Source organism: Lycorma delicatula, chromosome 4 (genome assembly GCF_047948215.1).
Source record: "Lycorma delicatula isolate Av1 chromosome 4, ASM4794821v1, whole genome shotgun sequence".
Taxonomy (NCBI): domain Eukaryota; kingdom Metazoa; phylum Arthropoda; class Insecta; order Hemiptera; family Fulgoridae; genus Lycorma; species Lycorma delicatula.
In genome coordinates this window covers 117,340,693-117,360,886 of record NC_134458.1, presented here as the reverse complement: position 1 = coordinate 117,360,886, position 20,194 = coordinate 117,340,693, and the positions used below count along the sequence as shown (strand labels likewise).

The 20,194-nt window shown below is 28.5% G+C and overlaps 1 protein-coding gene and 1 non-coding gene across 4 annotated transcripts in view; both read left to right on the top strand.

Annotated features, from left to right (window-relative positions):
- Sp1 (transcription factor Sp8) overlaps positions 1-20,194 on the top strand; it is a 548,926-nt gene that overhangs the window by 206,025 nt on the left and 322,707 nt on the right. The window lies entirely within an intron of this gene.
- Positions 20,022-20,095, top strand: TRNAI-AAU (transfer RNA isoleucine (anticodon AAU)). The gene has a single exon. It is a non-coding gene; the product is annotated as a tRNA-Ile (tRNA).

The following is a 20,194-nucleotide window of genomic DNA, read 5'->3' as shown; positions in this document are numbered from 1 at the left end:
GTTCAAAAGTTTATATATACATACACACATATTTCACTTTCTTGTGGACACGGTAACTGCTGTAATTTTGTACCAATCACTTTCAAATTGATAAATAAAATATAACGACCCAAAATCTCGGTCGAGTTCGTTAATGGGCAAAATTGAATCATGCGGGTGGAAATGAGGGGGCTTTTTTGAAAAAAAGTATATCGCTATAACTTTCTTATTAGGTAAAATATCCAATTCGTTTAAAGTTCCTACTATTCTTTGGATAAGGGCCTAAAAATTGTTTAAACAAAGTTTTTTGATATCACCAACCATTGGCTCAGGGGGTGGAAAAAATGGGGTTTCAACGACAAAAAAAAATCAATCCTCCCTTAATAGGCACAGTATTGAATTGGTTTAAAATGGTCGTTAGTCCTCTAAACATTACCTAAAACTTTTGTCTGAAACAAGTTTTAATATGACCAACCCTTATGGCAAGGGATGACCAAAATATTTTTGGAATTGCAAGAAGATGGGGCTTGTCGTATGCTAAACGTGAAACTTTTTTTCACGTTACCATCGTCGTATTCAGTAAATTTGAAGTTTTTCTTAACTTTAAGCTGGATTTTTTTTTATCCCCTACTTAGCACCGGTGAAATCTACCTCCAACTTCCGGCGTGCAGAAAGAGATTTTTAACAGCAATTTAACGTCGATGTATGGTGCGGCCTTCTGCACAATCAGCTACTCGGACCGTTCATATAACCTGGCCACTTAAATGGTGAGGTCTACTTACATTTTCTTCAAGAAGAATTATCGCAGCTGCTTGAATATATCCCTCTAGCGCTGAGACGAAGAGTATATTTCCAGCACAATAGCACGCCTCCCCAATTCTCTTGTGCCGTTTCTACTCACTTGAATCATTTCCCTGAGAAATGGATCGGCCGTGGAGGTCAACTTTTCCTGGCCACCAAGATCGCCTGATCTAACACCTTTAGATTTCTGCATCTGGGAATGGATGGAGAAATGTATATTGTATACAAAACAAAAATACATTCTCGTGTGTAATTAATTGTCCGCATTTGAAGCAATATGGATGCGACAGAGCAACAAAAGGACAGCTCTGAAGAACTAAAAAAAGCAAAGAGAGCAGTACAGAAGCGTGCCATGAAATGTGTTGAAAATGGGGGCTCAAATTTTCATGTATCAGTTTTAGTCTAGTGTACTTTTTCTAAATTCAATTTGAATTTCGTTAACTTTTCTTTGTTTTATTCAACTTATCTTTTACCATTTTGTTCTGAATCAAATTTTCTACAAGGCTTTTTTTTAAGTTTCGTGTATATTAGCATTTAACAATAATGCACATCAAACATAAGATTTTTTTAAAACAATATTTTTTTACCTCAATTTATTGGTTTTCACTCCAAATTTCTCAAAAATTACTGCAGATATGGTTGTGGGACCTATTTTGTTCATTTTTTTTACATCAAAAACTACAAGAAATCACTAATTTTGCCCGTTAATTAATGTCCTAAAAATTTCAGTATGACTTCATTTTACTATGGTAGCTGAAATCCGAGTGAAATCTTTTAGTAGCTGTAACTTGTAAACGAAGTATTTTACTTGAATTTTTCCATTATTTTCACAAGTGGAATAGGTTATGAAAGTCCCGGGAAAGCTTCGTGATACAGTCTGTATATTCATCAGATTGGCACAGGTGAAAATTTAAAAAAAAAAGACGAATCTGTTATAAAATAAAAACAAAATTCTTGTATTTTTAAACGCTTATATTTAAAACTTATTGCTGGCTTCCTTATCAAATGTTGGAACCAATTTTTTATCTATCTCCCGTAATTCAATTAGCTTGAAATTTTGTATGAAGTATTACTACCGATGACAATATGACATTGATTTCTGTTCATCAAATAAAACCGATAATCACTGAATGAAATTATAAAGAAAAAAAAGAGTAATTTTCATTTAGGGAATATATTTTTAAAAAAACAATGTTTACTAATCGGGAAATATGATGTTATAGGATCATATATATAATAAATATTTAATTTATGATCTGCTTTACATAAGCATCAAATGACTGATCGCTTATATATTCTTTTAATAACCGTTTTATTAAGGCTCACTAAAAAGTAACGAAAATAATATTGTTAAATTTATCAAAATACAAATGTTGAATGCTCATCGTTACATTTTAATGGATCAACATATATTTTTAAGCCCATTTTTATGTGACGATAACATCTGAAATTTTAATTCTTATTTAATAGTATTATTATATTTGATCTTTTTTTCGTTAGTCAGCCGTAATCAACAACGTTCTATAAACATTTAGTTTACTTTCCAGGCGAGTATATGTAGAATAGCTATATTAAATTGGAAAATATGGTGATCATGTCGAAAATGGAATATCGGGATTTTTGCAAATCGTTTTTTGGTCAATTATTTCATATAGACCATGAAAAACATATGGCTGTATGTACGTACATACGTGTGTGTCGCACTGCTTTTTGCCTTGTATGTTAGGAGAGACCGAATCAATTTTTTCTCAAATATTTCTGTATATGGGGCATTGATCATATTAATTTTTTTCTAAATTCCTTGAGAGGCGGTGGGGGATATCGTGAAAAAGCCAATTTAGATTTTCTTCAGAAGCATTTTAGAGAAAACTTTATTAAATCAAATTTTTTACCTACAATGTATATATAAATCATCCAAATGAAATCAGGAAATTAACCCAAACCACTTAAAACTGAAATATATGTTTCTTGGTTTATCTCCCTCCAGTTTAAATATTCTTCAAATATTTTCTGAAAATTTATTCTTCATATATAGAATTATCAAGAAAGTTCTATAACTTTTTACTTTCTTGTACGTATTATATTCGCGAAGAACTTCCGTTTTCACATTTCAAAGGAAATATCCATTTTGACCATTTCATTTTGACTGGTTTCGGCGTGACGTCTGTATCTCGCATAACTCAAAAACGATTAGCCATAGAATGTTAAAATTTTGGATTTAGGACTGTTGTAACATGTAGTTGTGCACTTCCCATTTTGACTGCAATCGAGTGGACCAAAAGTGTCCAAAAAAGCATAAAATCAAAAAAATGTGGATTTTGGACTTTTTCTTAACTGCGGTAATAAGCTCTCATTGTGAGTTTTTCAAGGATATATCATAAGTGGTAGTTATTTTCATTGGTTCCAGAGTTATAGCTGAATAATATTTTAATTAATGAAATATTTGGATCATACTAGGGGAAGGCACATCGGTTTGAATCCGGCTTCATATTTTTTTACCCTTTTTTTGTAATTTAAATATACTGATTTATTGATAATTATTAATCTCCGATTGTAAAAAAGATTTTTACAATAAATAATAATTCAATAATAATAATAATAAAAATTAAAAAAAATATGTAATTTAATAGGCGTACAAGGAAGTCAAGTGGTGTCCACCTCAGTTTTTTTTAAATTATAGACTTCGAATCTTAATAGGTTTCGTGAAAATTTTATTTTCTTTAGTTTAGCGTTTATTAAAACGGGTGTTAGATTTATAGAAAATTTACTTAAGCGAATTTCTTAAAACCTATTATTAGATGACATTTATGAAGATTTTTTTTAGAAAAACGTTTCTTAAAATTTATTCCTCGCCTCTATAAATTTTCCATAATTTTTTTATTGTCTTTTAGTTCTCTTTTAATTTTTATTTTTAATAGCCGGGAGTCAAACAAAACTTTACTCACTTTTTTAATTCCGAGAACTCTTTCCTTTTTATAAAGGCTGTTTTTTAAGTTTTAAGGAGATTCTTACGTCTAAATTCTACTTACGATGTAAGTAAAATTTAAATTAATATTCCTCCATTTAGTTATTAATTATTCCTAATATTACGTAATTTATATTGAGAACAAAAAAGTAAAAGAAAAAAATACAGTTAATTAAATGAAATATTTTAATTCAAACAAATATAAATAAAAACATTCGTTTTAAAATTTGTTAAGATTTTGTAAAATTTATGAAATCTTTAGAACAGCTCTATATATTTCATAACTTTGTTTTTTTAGCTAAAAAAATAGATCGAGACAAGATAATTCACACTTAAACTACTTCATTTCATTTTATGTATAAAAGATAATAAAATTATAATTAGTTTGTAGTAATAGCAATGTTTAAATAAAACATCTAATATTTTTAAATTATTATATTTTACAGCATAAAAAATTAATCTATAAAATTTAGCTCATGTGTTAACCTACAAGAATTAATTTTTAATTTCAATATAGTAAAATACTTTAATAACCTTTACCACTTTCTACAATGTTGTTTGAATGAGTAATGTGCGTGCGTTCGCGCGTATGTGCGCGCGTGCGTGTATATGGGCCTGTGTGTGTTTGTATTTTACGCGTGCACACACCGAGCGATGGGTTGTATTAGATGAACATAGAGTTCATTAATATGACTTGAAATGCTTGAGGCAATAAATCCATTAGGAGCAAGGTAAATTTAAGTTTTCAAACCTATATATAGATATGGTCATATAAAAGTAATGTAAAGTAAACTTATACACCCTACTCCATCACCATTCTTTTCAATACCATCATCATCATCTCACGTGAGGAAAACCTCAGGCAAATGTTTTTATAATATTTTATTACAATTTTATAGGAGAATAAAACAAATAGGTTAACTAAATACGCTTCTGGCAAAATATGCTATATTAACACATTTTATTATGTATTAGCATACCAATTCTGTTTTAATAGTTTTACTCATTTATTCTTTAATGTAATCATTTATTATTCATTAATTCTTTTTAAATTTATTTCATTTTTATTCGGTTTTTGTTGTTTTATGTTTCTTATATAGCCTAATATACATAATATTACAATAACTCAGTTGTTATTTGGATTTTTAATTTAAATGTGTCATGGTTCGAATTCATTTTGACAAGCAAAATTTTGTTACATAATTTATAAATTTATAGAAAACCCAAAAAAATAATTGTTTCGAGTTGTGTTTTTTCTTAAACGAAAAAAAAGAAATAAAAACAATTGTTATATTGAGATGTTTTAAAAATTTGTAAATTATTTAACAAAAGTTTACTTGTCATACATGGATTCCAACCGTGGCACATTTAAATTAAAAATTCAACTATCTACTTTAATTTTATCGATTTCTCCTTTTCTAAAACCATTTGCTAAAATACAACCCCCAGCAAGTATACTATTTGTATATACATATAATTTTTTTCATATATATCATCAGATCTGGAAATTTAGTCTGCAATTATTGGATAGCTTCACGTACTGTTTGGCAGGTTGCACCATCTGTCGGAACCATATATCTCCCGTTTCCATATTTTCCAATTCTAACAAAAAAAATTCTCGAGCGTTGTACGACAACGAACAGCATAACAGTAACACCAGCGTCATTCTAGAAGAAATACGGCCCTATCACTTCTCCAACCCAAACTGCGCATCATATTTTTTGTGGATGTACGGAGTGTGTGTTAACTACCCTTGGGTTTTCAATACCCCAAATTTGACAATTTTGTTTATTCACCAAGTTGTTAGCTGAAAATGAGCCTCGTCAATAATATAAGATTATTTTCAGTTGAAATTCATCATCATTCACTTCCTTATATTCCAACACTCAACTGACGAAGTCTTTTCGCTGTTGATGGTCTCTAAAAAGCAGATCTTGCGTCAATTGAATTTTGTATGCATGAAGGAGAAGGTCTTTGGTCAAAGTTTACTGTACTGTAACCCGTGAAATGTATAATTGTTGTGCTCAATGACGTATTGATGTTTCAAGATTAACTGTTACACTCTTACTCAATGTAGCGATATTCTGAGTAGATGACAATTACGCACATGCGTTGTATCATCTTTGATGGAATACGTATGTTCACGTGTTTTAATCGACTCTTCAAAGGTTGACCGAGATGGGAGCATTGTGTCTACCGAAATGAGTATGCAATTTTGTCATTGTTTCTACCAAACTCCCTACTTTTCTAATGGGTTTTTTACAATAAATGAACATTGCTCTAACATATAACGTGGCACTTTTAATAACCTCTCAGTATCTCTAAGGTAGAAATAAAATATGGTAGTTTAGGAATTTTGTAGTTCGAAAAAGGCGCGTAATTTAAAATACCGGTTTTTAATGAGACGCTATTTATTTTTTCCATTTATTCATAATTAATAAAAGTTTTTTTGTACAATTTATAAGTACCTACTGATGATGATTTTTTAATAACCGAAATGGTCATCCAATTATAGATTGTACGTATTTTTTTTTTCTATTGAGCATTTTATTTTCTTTCAGTTTATTTTAAAAACTGTTTAGTAAAGATTTTTACTTGTATTTTATTTTAAATAATTTATTATCAGGATGGGAACCTAATTTCTTTTTTTTGGGTTTAAGGGACATCGCTTACTGTGGTCATTAGCATCCTAACACATAAAAAAAAAAATGTCCTCCCCTGTAAAAACACTATCGACATAGTCAGAGACTAGTCTTGTCAAAAACGAGCATCTAAAAACAGACTATTCAATGATTATTGACTCCACGAAAACACAACATAACAAGGGTGTAAAGGTCCTTGCCATTTAAAAACATTTCTTATGAAATTTTGTCATAAGTATTAAAAAAAAAAAACATATAAAAATTAAAAAAAACACAATGAAGAAATTCTTAAACACAAGATGGCAGGGATTTAAAGGGCCCTTTTCACATAATAACACACAAAATACCTCTAATAAAAGGTGTTCAAAAAACTATAAAAAAATACTTCAAGTCATACAAAAATTAAAAGGTACACCCTTTATTAGAATTCTTCGAAAAAAATATAAAAACAATTTTTTTAAAAGTCTATCGCCTTCTTAGGCCATCCTTTTTTGCTTCGCTTTTCCACCTTCCTAAACGCCTCGATGTCGAATACCAAGGTATCTGTGGTCTCGAAGATGGAATCATCCGAACCTCCTCAGTAAACCACGGAGGATTCCTTGGTACCGGCATTAGACGATACCGGCTCTGATGGTGCGGTAAGAGTGCATCAGAATCGAGACTCGATGCACTCCGCCCTAGAGCATGTGAGGCGGCTGAAATCCTGGCCCTCTTTCCTGTAGACCTTCTTCCCTTCGGGGGCTCCATTTTAACAGCTTTAGCTTGGGTTTCATAGTTTCCTGAATGAGGATTTTTTCGATCTGGACTTTTACTTTAGATGTAGTTGGTTCAGGCTTTCTCTCGGTTTTGACTTCATTTTACTTCACTTGAGTACTGGTCGTAGGCTCATTCTTGGGCTTTACAGAGTTCTTTTGTTAGGAAACGTCTGCTTTCTTCTGCGTCCGTTTTGGAATATTTCCTCTTGATGGTTGCCCCTTCAATTTTTGATTGATAAGTTCGACCATATTTGGTACTAGTTACGATATTACGTTCTTCGGAGCTACAGGGGTTGCAGCCTGGGCACATGATGTAACCTTTGGCGATCTAGGCTGAGCATAATTTTCCTAGCTTCCAAGTAGATAAACTTTTGTATTGCCTTTACTTCTTGAATAGCGATTTGTAAGTTCGACAGATCCGGAATCTCGCAGAGGGGTGTCCATGACAATTGGGACATATTGGACAATTGGGACTTCTTAATTATTATTATTCTTGAATATTATTTCGCCGTACTATAATATTATACCTTACGATTATGGAAAAATATAGGTAAAATTTACTTATTACGCTTTAATAAAACAGGGACTACGTATATTAGAGGAAAAATACACAGGCAGTTAAGTTTGAATTGTTGTTGGGTGTTGTTTTATTGTATAAGGGAAAACATTCATTTATCAAACGTCACAAAAAATGGGTGTTTAGTAGTTAGGGCATACTCTCTCGTCTATCAAATGACTACTGACTGTATTCATTACAAATCGCTGACTTTGTCAGTCTACGCTGACAACACTTCCTACTCCTCTCTTTAAATGATTTCCATTTTTTTTATACCATTTATCTACAAAAAATTACACCCCTGTTATTTTAATTACACATTACAATTAAAATTAAAAAAATAATAATAAAAAAAAATTAATAAATTCAATGAGAAGTTTAACTAGAGTATCCATAAGAACAGAAGATAATTAATGAAAAATGATAAAACAAATTATAATGATCAATTAGGCAAAAATAAATCAAGTATAAAAAACTAACAGAAAAATTCTGGTAGAAAAAGAAGAAGAAGAAGAAGAAGCAATTTATACTTCTGTAATAAAGAAAAAAATATGGAAAGATTATTATGAATATTATCAAAAACAGACAAATAAACAATGTTTTCTGAAAGAAATTATTGTTGAATGAATGAAATAAAAAGAAAATCTTTCTAGTACAGTATCATAAAATACTATATAATCGGATTTATGGTTTAATTCAGTTCGCAGATAATTTTTTTAACTTTAATTTACTAGATACTAAATTATTATTTAATTTTTTTAAATTATTATAACCGTTGTATTCATCTACAGTTTTCAGCAGCTTATAACAAATTACAAATTAAATTAAGCCTGTAAACCTTTAAGTTAATGTTTTATATATATACCCAAAAAATCGTTTTCTTCAATTCGAATCTTTTTCTCTTTTAATTTATGCATTTCGATTCTTTTATCATTTTTCCTGTATATCACATTCAAAATCCTAATTGAATTTCCTATATTTCATGTTTCATTAACATAAAACGGTATATTGTATATAAATATTTTTAGAGAATTTCTTTCTGTTTCCGAGATTTTTTTGCTTATTTTTGTTTGTATCTAAGTAATACTAGAAATTAAGATATATAGCATTATCGGATAAGCCCGTTGATGTGTAAGTTAAAATACTTACCCGATATAAACATTATAATTGAAGTATAAAAAAAACTTTTATTTAAATTCTTTTGCCTTTTGTAGAGCCAACGGATAGAAAACAAGAGTCCCTAGACAAGTCAATTAGCTAATATCATCCTTTCACTATTAAAAAAAAAGAATTTGCCAAGACTTAAATAGATTTACAGATTTTTCTAATTTTGACAAGCGTTTAATGAGCGTCTAGCTGGCAAAACTAATCTAAACTAACTTCGGGGTTTATCTTACCGTAGGGAAGTGAATTATGAGCGTTTAAATAACCAAGGAAATGCAAAGTGAGCGACAAACATATCCAAATGAGGGTCCTAAAAGCCCCTCCTGTTACTGATTGTCCAACCCTATTAAAAACTCTTCAGCAAATCGGAGGTATCTTTTAGTTATAATGACAGGAACGTGTTACTGATGGTCAAATTTCTGTTTTTCCAAAAACTAATGAGTTACCTGAGTACCAAGTTAAATTTCTATTATTTTCCTTTATTCTTGATCATCTCTAAAAACTTTTAACGTGTGGATGTGTAGAACTAACTATTCATCAAGATCTTCAATGGAGTATCTTAAAGGTGTTACTAGACAATTTTTCTTCTGATTAAATTTTCTTTTTATTGATTTTCTTCTTTCACTTATCATTCTTAGAAATTTCTAAGAATGGCATCAGAATTTCAGTTTGGCACCTTTCTTCAGAAAGACGCTAACTGAAGCTACTCAGTTGGGCTGAAAGAAGTATATAATGTAAATAGACCAGTTTTCATCGAATTAATGATCGTTTCTGATGTTACTTAATTTCAATATTTAAACAAAATCGTATTAAAATGTCGCTAACAACACTGAATACATCATGTGTATTTTATGTTAAGCACATACTAGTCACAGTTGTAGGCAACCTGATACATCAAACATCATTATTGAATTTGACACAGACTTAACTTATTAAAGAAGAATAAGAAATCTTATACATCGTAAGTATCCTTTTATGTACATATAGTCTAAATATACCATAGCAAGCGCACCATGAATTGTTGTGACATCAAAGATCCCGTGAAGAGATATAAAGGGTAACATTAAATAATAGGATAAACACCAGTTATGTACATGAGAGAAGAAAATGCACCAACCCTAATTTTGCAAGGCACATTAAGTAACAGGAGAACTAAAGAGAGAAAGAGTAGTAATAGTTTGCGAGAGTGAGAGAGTGAAATACATAAAGGGTCAGGGATCGTAGTAAATGGTCTTACGTCATTAGTTTACCACTAGACGGCTGTTCCGGCAATAAATCAGTTCGGTATATAGCAAATGTATGACTCAAAATTTAAGTAGCGCATGTACAATACTTGCAAAAGACAGGTCATATTTTAATAGTTATGTGCGTATAATTAAATAAACCGACCACAGCGTGTAGAAAGCATAACCGCAGTTAAAAATTAATATTTTTTGTATTAATTTGTTTAATACTTAAATAATCTTTTATTTATATATTAAATCATGATACTGATATAATAGTTTTTTTTTAAAAATATATAATACTTATGCCTAATGGTTACAAAGTTTATGCATATTACACAATTTTTAAACATGTTTTATTTAACATTATTAAATATTAAAGTATTATTAAATACTTTCTCTACATAGTTAAAAGCAGTGATAGTTAAAGGAGAGGAAAAACTGTCGAAAAAATTATTTTTAAATCTGAGGCCGTTTAATGATTAGGGCCTTTTTCATAATTTTAGTCCCTCTTAAATTTGTAAGCAACAAAAGAAATAAATATTATATCTCAAAAATTTCTGCATTTAGCATTACTTTTTCTTCAGTATCTGCTGTATATTAAACAATAAAATTTGTTATTAATATATATGTATTTGAAGCAAGCAGAAAAAATTTTAAAAGATACATTAAAATAATACATAAAAAATAATTTCATGGGTTTGCGTTACAAATTTATTTACTAAACGTAGAAGTTTAATATAAAAAAAATAGAAATTTACAAAAGAAAAAACAAATTTTCTTTTAATATTAGGGTAAAATGAAACTATTCAAATATTTAATTTCTCAGTAAATTATAAATTATTTAGTCGTTCTCAGAACCTGATGAAGGTAGAGAGTGAATGAAGTCGAAAGTTACTGAAATTATCTGAAATATCATAGGAAATAGGGAACGAACGAAAACGATTTACTCCACTCTAGATCTATAGATTAATGAGTTGAAAATCCAGACACGTTATTGAATTAACACTACACATTTGTAAAATTTAAAATAGTCTATTATTCATTCATTTATGCATTTTTTTTTTTTTTTTTTAAATTAAACGCTGTATTACTACTAAAGAGTTAGTAATTTTCAAATTTAGTAAATAAAAAATTATATACAATCTAATTTTCAATTCAAGTGGTGTATTAATAACTCGGAAAAAATCATATAATGAAATGGCCAAGAAAAATAGTCATAAGAAATCCGGCAAAAAAACAAAAATGCCTATCGTCTAACAAAAACATTTAAACAAAAAAGGAATCTATCAATAAATGCAAAATGAATTCATTTGAATACGATAGTCTTTTCTAAAGCGTTGTACGCTGTAGAATGTTTGACAGTGATGAACACGGGCCTTTTAAAGGAAATCCAAAAATAACAAAAGAGATGTTTACGAAGAATATTTGTTCCTATAAAATAAGACACTTAATATAAACTCCACCGCAACAAAATGCTATAACAGAAAAAAATAAAAATAAATAAAAATAATGCATGAGAAAAGATCGGCTTTCATAGACCATATTTTAAGGATGGACGATAATAGAATTCCACAAAAAATCGTTCTCTTTTATCTAGAAAGAAAAACTAAAACTGTATATTTTGATAAAATTAAGAAAGACGTAAACAAAGCAGTAATGAAATATCCGGAATTTTAATAAATCTGAGAAAGAAGGGTTTTTCTACGAACAAGAAAAAATAAAATAAAAAAGAATTGTAAGAGAAGAATTCAGAAAAATATTAGTGAAAGACTAAAAAAGGATTGACAGGAAAGAATGGAAAGGAATTCTACGAAAAGCGTTAAACGTGGTCCACAATTGACCGAAAAGAAAAAAAAAAAATTTATTTTTTTAATAAAACAAAGCTTTTTATTTTCTATGCCTAATGTATACATTGCAATATGTTCAACTTTGTAAACGATAAGCAACCCCTATGGATCAGTAAAATGAGTATGATATATGTATGGCATGTAAATAAGATACAGATAGTCTCGTACAGACTAAGGCCGGTCATTTCCAAGATGTACGATTAATTGAACCCCGACCACCAACATATACCGGTGTCTACTGTCTAGTATTCAAATCCGTATAAAAGTAACTTACCTTTACTAGGATTTATACCTAAGATCCTACGATTTAAAAAATTAACTATTAAAGAGATGATTTGTATGGATGATTTTATCATTAAACCAATGCGGTAGATTAAAACAAAACTTAAACATTAAATATGGCAGGATTAATTATTTTAAACTTTATCAGTAAAATTAAAGTAACTTATTTGAAAGAAAATTACTTTTTTTTACCGACTTTTCGAAGAAAAGAACGGAATTAGTTCCGATCGCATGGTGGGATTCTAGGAGTGAGATTATTTACGTTTTGTGGTACGAGGAATACGAAATACCATTTACTTAAAATCTAATTTCCTTATATATATATATATATATATATATATATATATATATAATTGCGCTTATATGTATGTATAAAACCTTTTAGCTGGAAAATCTTCAAAACTACAAGATATATTTCATCGAAATTTATATGTACTGTAGTAGTGTATTTAAAAATTTGACGAAGATTGTTTGCGTTGTTCCTAAGTTACGCTCAATTTAAGGTCGACAACAGACAATATAACCTAAATTTGTGATATTTTTTTCGGTAGCGTGATGGAATTAGAGGGTGAAAATGAATTTTCTTTACTTTTTGAGGTATGAGGATTACAAAAATTTCATTCATGTGCAAAATTTATCAGATAATTAATCAGATGTCACTTTGGTATACTTTTCCAGTTGAAATTAACCGACCAACTTGGATTGTTTATATTTTAATTTTTGTTTATTTTTTCAAATTGGGTTTAGATAAAGAAATTACTGCAATTTACCGAAGTGAACAAAGACCTATACAAATTAGTAATTAAGTAATTACCGTAAATCATAAAAAAAATTAACACCATAACAATCATCTAAATACCGCAGAAAATATGTAGTATAAAAAGAATAACACAAATGATCTCTAGTTTAATTCATTGTTAAAACCTTAAATTTTAAACTGTGAACTACTAGTCAAATATTTTGATGTGGTAGAAGTCCTATCTTCTATAACTTTCAAACATGTATATCGATGTTGTAATGATTTAGGTATCCGATACTACCGGATGTCAGACTAACAGAGTCTCGTTTTATCACACTGATTTGCATTTATTCACAAAAAAACCAGTTGCGTTTAAAAAAATAATTAGTAGTTGTTTTTAAATTACGGTGCGTAAAGATTATTAATTATGCAAATTATTATAATATACTATTTAAATAACTTTATTAAAATACTTGTCAGATTTATGCAAAATATAGCATTTTTTTCAGTAATCATAACGTATTCTAATTGTAACCGTAAAATATAAATATTAAAAAATTAATCACAGTAATTACTATTACACATATAGAGACGTAAAAAACATGCAAATTGTTATTTATAATACTTCTAACTTTAAATATTAAAAAACAAATCAAGTTACATCCTTTTAATTATTAAATACAGAACAAATTTGACACTGGATTAACAACTCAAGGGTAATATAATTATAAAAATATTTTGAATGAGAATAGAAATAAGTAATAAATAATAAAAAGATATATGCTTAGAGTATGCTAAAAAAATCAATTTGAAAAAAATAAGAATGTAATAAGTAGACCAAATACAGGATAACAAAAAGGAAGAAACTATTTTGAATTTTTACAACAGAGTTAATACGTGTATCAGAACTTGAAAAAGTTGTTTATTTATTTTTTTTTTATGCCAACTTAATACCACACAAATATAACTTTTTCTAGCTTCTTTTCTCTTCTTTCATGCGTTTCTAATTTTTTCAATACGGCTTTGGTTTTCTTTATGTATCCAATTTCTTTCTTTCTTTTTTTTATGCCATAAAAACTATTATATTTTAGATTATTCTTGGGAACGGCAGTTACTTTTACACGGATTTGAATACTAGATCGTAGGTACCAGTGTTCTTTGGTGGTTGGGTTTCAATTAACCACACATCTCAGGAATGGTCGATCTGAGACTGTGTACAAGGCTACACTTCACTTACATTTATAGATATCATTCTCATTCATCCCCTGAAGTAATACCATACTATCCAGCCTATCCTTTGGAGGTTTTCTTCCATCTGTTTCAGATAATTTCATTTTCTTTTTCATGTTCCACAGCTTATCAAAGATTTTTTTCATTTAATCTGTTTGCGCCCATCCTAATCATATTCCCTAAGAAATATAATTACGATTCAAATTGAATTTTTTTAGAGTCTGAGTATTCGTATGATCAATATCATTGATGTCCAATTGTTTTGATATTAATTGATGGGTTAATTATCAGGATCAATAATTATAATAATATTAATGGCTACAGGTTTCATAGGATATGTCCTACCTTGAGGACAAATATCATTTTGAGGAACTACAGTAATTACAAACCTAATTTCAGCTATTACTTATATAGGAGAAATAACCTTTTCTTTATCGGTTTCTAGGTATTCTTGATTTTGGTCGATTTCCTTGCTAGATGTCTATTCTTTTTCTGTTACCTTTCTCTATTTTCCTATTAAGTATTTTTTTCCTATAAGTATTTTTCGATTTTAGAGAAATTTTTCATAGTTGGTTAGGTGTAATGTTTCAGTGCCATATAAGATTACTGATCATATTATAGTAGTACAATGCTTTAAATTCCCGATCTTGAAGAAATTCTTTTTATTGTAGATGTCGTTGATGATATATGTAAGCTTCACCAATTTTAATACTTTATTTTAAATTAACGCTTTATGTACTCCTACTCTGCCCATACGTAATCTCTCCTAGGTACACGGAAAGATAAATATCACCGACATGTGTATGAAATGTACATAATTATATTTATCTTTCCGTGTTTAGTCAGTATTGTCTTTCGTGTGAATAATTTGATGTTCATTATTAATTCCGTCTTGGTAAAAGGTAACTGTAGGCCTGCTTTTTAGACTATTCCTGTTCTCTTCTATTTGTGCTACCGTGTCTTCCTTTGATTCAGCTAAAAGAGCCAGGTCGTCTGCAATGGCTTGACACGTAGTTTGACGTTTTGGTTTTTTGTATCTGATCTTCGCACCCATAGTTTTTTATTTATTAAATAAAAAATTCAACAAAGTTAAGTTATGCAAGAAAAAAATCACATTACATCTCTTAGATAAATAACAAATTTTAAGGAAAAGAAGAAAACATTGTTCAAGATTCGGGGGTGACAGTTTTTTTTAGGAAATGAAGCACCAAGTTATTCAACAAATTATTTCAAAATTAGAAGACACTATGATACAATTTAGAATGAAAAACAATCAAGAGAATAAACGTAATAAGATACGATACAATAAATGATTACTTACATAACAGAAAGAAGGCATATTCGTTCATAATTTGGTACCATATTAAACAAGATTGCAAAACTATATTAAACAAAAATATTAAAAAGCATTTAACAGAAAGATACATTTGTTATGTAGTAACACGGAGTTAAAAATTGAAGAAGCATTTTGTGATGTGTTATGTTTGGAGTATAATTCTGTATATATATGAAAGATGGAACACCAAGAAAAAAAAGGCTGGAGACATTTGAAATTTCTGTGAGCATGGAAACAATGAAAGGTAACAATTAAAAGGGTGGTCATTTTAAACATCTTTTGTAACAGTAAGGTAAATAAATGCAACATTTAAATTACGTTTTGTTTTTCTTATTTAATTTCTCCGTATCATTCATAAAATTTCATTCCAGCATAACCTACCGATTCTGCAGCGGTTATGTTATGGGTTCGGGTTATGTTATGTTGCTCACTTTGTATGAGTTGACCTTTCTCTTTCAATTTGACTTTTCACATCTAGATTGTGTTTTTATATCTTTACTTTTCAATTCAAGGAGCTGTTAAATTTAGAGAAAACTTTACTCGGCAAATTTGTTGAGCTTAAACTACACGTTATTAATTTTTTTTAAATTTATTCCCCACCTCTAAAAAATATATATACTGTTTTTTTCATTTTTTGGCTCCGCCCCTTTTTCCCATTTAAAGGGTCGTAAAAATTAAATTAATTTTTTTTTTAAATAAATTTTTTAAAATTTTCTTGTATTTATAATTATTATACTTTTTCCTTATGTTGTAATAAAGAGATTTAATCTTTATAAATCTTATTTTATTTATTGGTCGCAAATATAAATAAGCAACAAAGTTTCTACCTCTAGACTTCATGATACCTATGAATTTTTAAAATTTAGCAAAAAGCGTATAAAGTATTTTATTTTAAGGCTTTAGTTTCATATTGAAACAGAACAAATTAAAATAAGAAAAAGTAAAATTTGAAAAGTAACAAAAAATTACTGGTGTGTTGTGTAATTTATTTTTGTAATAAGTGTAAATTTTTAATCTTATTTATATTTAACATTGTAAAGTATTATTAAGAACATTAAAAATTTTGGTTAAACATTTTCTAACTGTGTTAGTACATTTTATTATTTTATAAAAAGATGAAATTATTTTATTATAAAAATAAAAATCAGGCCCTTAATGTTTTGCAAAACAATCCGCCGAAGCCGGATAGATTTCGCAATGAAAAAGTTGTGTAAATTATTCTAAGACTTGATCGGTGTAACCGGGAACGTTACTCAATACTTCGCCATCTTTTTTTTGGTTTATTGATCAAAACGTCAAAAAATACAAAATTTCGAGAAGGCCCAATTTTAACAATAAAAATATTTTCACTGTGGTACAGTAAGGTAAAGGAATTCCCATGGAATGGAACAAAAACTTTTTTTATGAGGACAAAATTTTGGTGATCGTGTAGGCAAGAAAACTAATAATACAAAAAGAAAAAAATCTTTCTGAACTCAGCACTATTGCATTTAGAATCATGAATATCCAAGCCACCAACATTATATAAATAGACCTTATATAAAATTACCTTAAGGGTCTCACATTTTTAACCACAGGGTAAATAATTCGGTACAGGTATTTCTCAAACTTTTTCTTTTTTTTATTCTCGGTTATAATTATAGGTGTTGTTGAATCTAACATTCTTACTAAGAAAAAAAAAACAAAACTAAAAACAAAAAGAATTCTGACCGATTTGACATGAAAAAAGCATCCTTTATTCTATGACGTATGCACGTATATAAATCATTTTTTATAACATTCTGATTTCATTGAACACCATAAAAAATTGGGTTTTTATCTCGGTGTCAACAATATATTATCTTTTACAGAATATATATATTTTAAAGGTCTTTAAATTTTTATTTTATTGGTAAGTAATAATTAAATCGTTGTAAATTATATTAAATAGATGTTACGATAAAGGTTATTTTGAACAAATATATCTTAAGAATAAATTTTATTAAACTTCTTAAAAAATAAATATACAAATTATTTAGATCTCTAGAAGAAAATTACACCAAATGATGATGACTAATAAAACGAAGCATTATTTTATTTGTAAATTTATTTAATTCACAATAGATTATAGATTATCTAAGGATATGTTTATCTTCAAAGTTTCATCATTTTCAAGAAAAACTAATTCCTAATGATACCAAGATTTTAATACCCTCCATGTTCTCATCCTAAAATTGGAAAAATTGAATGGTATTATAATAATTTAAAATCCACCCTTCGTGGAATAAAATTGTAAAGTTTAAAATTAAAATTTCTCAAAATTCATTCGAACACTTTTGGCGGAAAGTTTATTATTGTGTAAAGTACTAATTTTTTGCGAATAGTTTTAATATGTACAAGTTGGATTTTTTATGAAAAAAAAATTACTTTTTTTTTATTTATTATTGGTTACAGCATTACAGTTTTAAAAATCAGTGAGTTTATGGCTGCGATGAGAATTCTTACAATCCATTAAATTTTTTAATCCACGCTCGCGCACGCACACACACACACACACAGAGAGAGAGAGAGAGAGAGAGAGAGAGAAATATATATGAGTATATATATATATATATATATATACTGAGTGGTTCAAGAAGAATGTAACAAATTTTCAGAACATGTATTCTACTGATGAAAATAAAGAACAAATTTCGTAACACTTCGTTAGCGAGTGTTGGCTGCAAAAAATTTCGCTCTGATTTCTGCGCCTACGGTGAAATTAAGCCAGACTGTAATTCTTGGAATCCAAATTAAGGAGTAAATTTAGTAGTTTCATATGAAATATCATCTGAACAAGTGAAAAAACAGATCCCAGAACTGTATTTTTATATTTTTCAAGAAGTCTGGGCTAAAAGAAAAACGATTAGTGTCAAAAAATACACAATTTTATGTTTGAATAAAATAACTTTGTTAAACGGATAATAAACACATATCAAACATAAGTTATAAAGAATTTGATTCAGAGTAAAATGGTATGAATAAAGTCCACAGAAACTAAATTCAAACATAAGAATTTCGAAGTTTATTAAAAAAAAACGTATAAAAAATTTGTTTCGTTTAATACAGTTAAAATCAGCTACATTCTGATATGTTTTGTTTTTATAAAGTTAAAAATTCTTACATTTAATTTAGTTTCTGTAGACTTTATCCATACAATTTTATTCTGAATCAGATTCTGTAGAAGGTTTGTTAAAATGCTTTATTTGTTTATTACCTGCTTAACGAAGTTATTTTACTTCAAACATAAAATAGTATATTTTCGACCCACATTTTTTGCCTTTTATCCAAATATTTAAAAAAAACTACTGAAAATACAGTTCTGGTATCTATTTTTTTCAATTTTAATAAAAAATAAACCCACTAAATTTACTCCAAAATTTAGGTTTCAAGAATTAAAATCTGGCGTAATTTTACCGAAGGTATAGAAAACATCGACAATGCATAGTGGTGGGACACTATATGCATTACATTTTTTGGTGGTGTGCGTATCAGAATTTTATATTAGTTTATATATTAATTCTGTTTCACGTCGTTCAAGTAGATATGTGTTGTAAATGAGAACGTGTCGGATCTGTAACCATGCACACAACGGATTGAATCCGACTTCGTTCACATTTTTTTTTAACTTTTTGTTGATTTAAATATATTGATTTATTAATAATTTTTAACCTCTTATTGTGAGATTTTTTTTGAATTAAAATGAAAATTACGTAAAATTTTATTTCACTAATCAGTTCCGATTTTTTTTCATATATTTTTTTTTATTGGTATTATTGAATTATTATTTATTTTATTTTTTACAATCAGGGGTTAATAATTATTAATAAATTGTTTATATATATATATATATATATATATATATATATATATATATATAAATATATATTATATTTATATATTAAATTAATATATTTAAATTAAAAAAAGTTAAAAAAAAATATATGTATATGACGATATACCTTCCCTTGTAAGATCCAAATATTTCATTAATTAAAGTTTTATTTGGCTATAATTCTGGAACCAATGAAAATAAGTACCACTTTAATATATCGTTTAGAAGCGCTCAATGAGGATTTTTTACTACAGTTAAGAAAAAGTCAAAAATCCAAATTTTTGGGGACTTTGGGCTTTTTTGAACACTTTTGGTTCAGTTTGAATTCAAAAGAGGAGGTATACAACTAGATGTTATAACAGTCCTAAATCCGAAATTTCAACATCCTACGGCTAATCGTTTTTGTGTTATGCGAGATACGTACATACGTACTTATTATACATACATACATACGTACGTAAAGACGTCGCGCCGAAACAAGGTAAAATGAATTCAGGGATGATCAAAATGGATATTACTGTTGAAATCTGAAAACCGAAATTTTTCGCGATTACAATCACTTCCTTTATTTCGTACAAGGTAGTAAAAAGGGGGTACATATACATAAAATTCAAATTGTTAACAACAACATAAGATATTCGTCGTTGGCCCATTAGCTCAGTTGGTTAGAGCGTCGTGCTAATAACGCGAAGGTCGTGGGTTCGATCCCCACATGGGATAGATAGTTTTTTTTTTACTTCTTAATTGTGGAAATTTATTATTTATTTTTTTCATTGGATGAAGCTGTATGTCTTACCATTGGCTGTCATAATGAACATC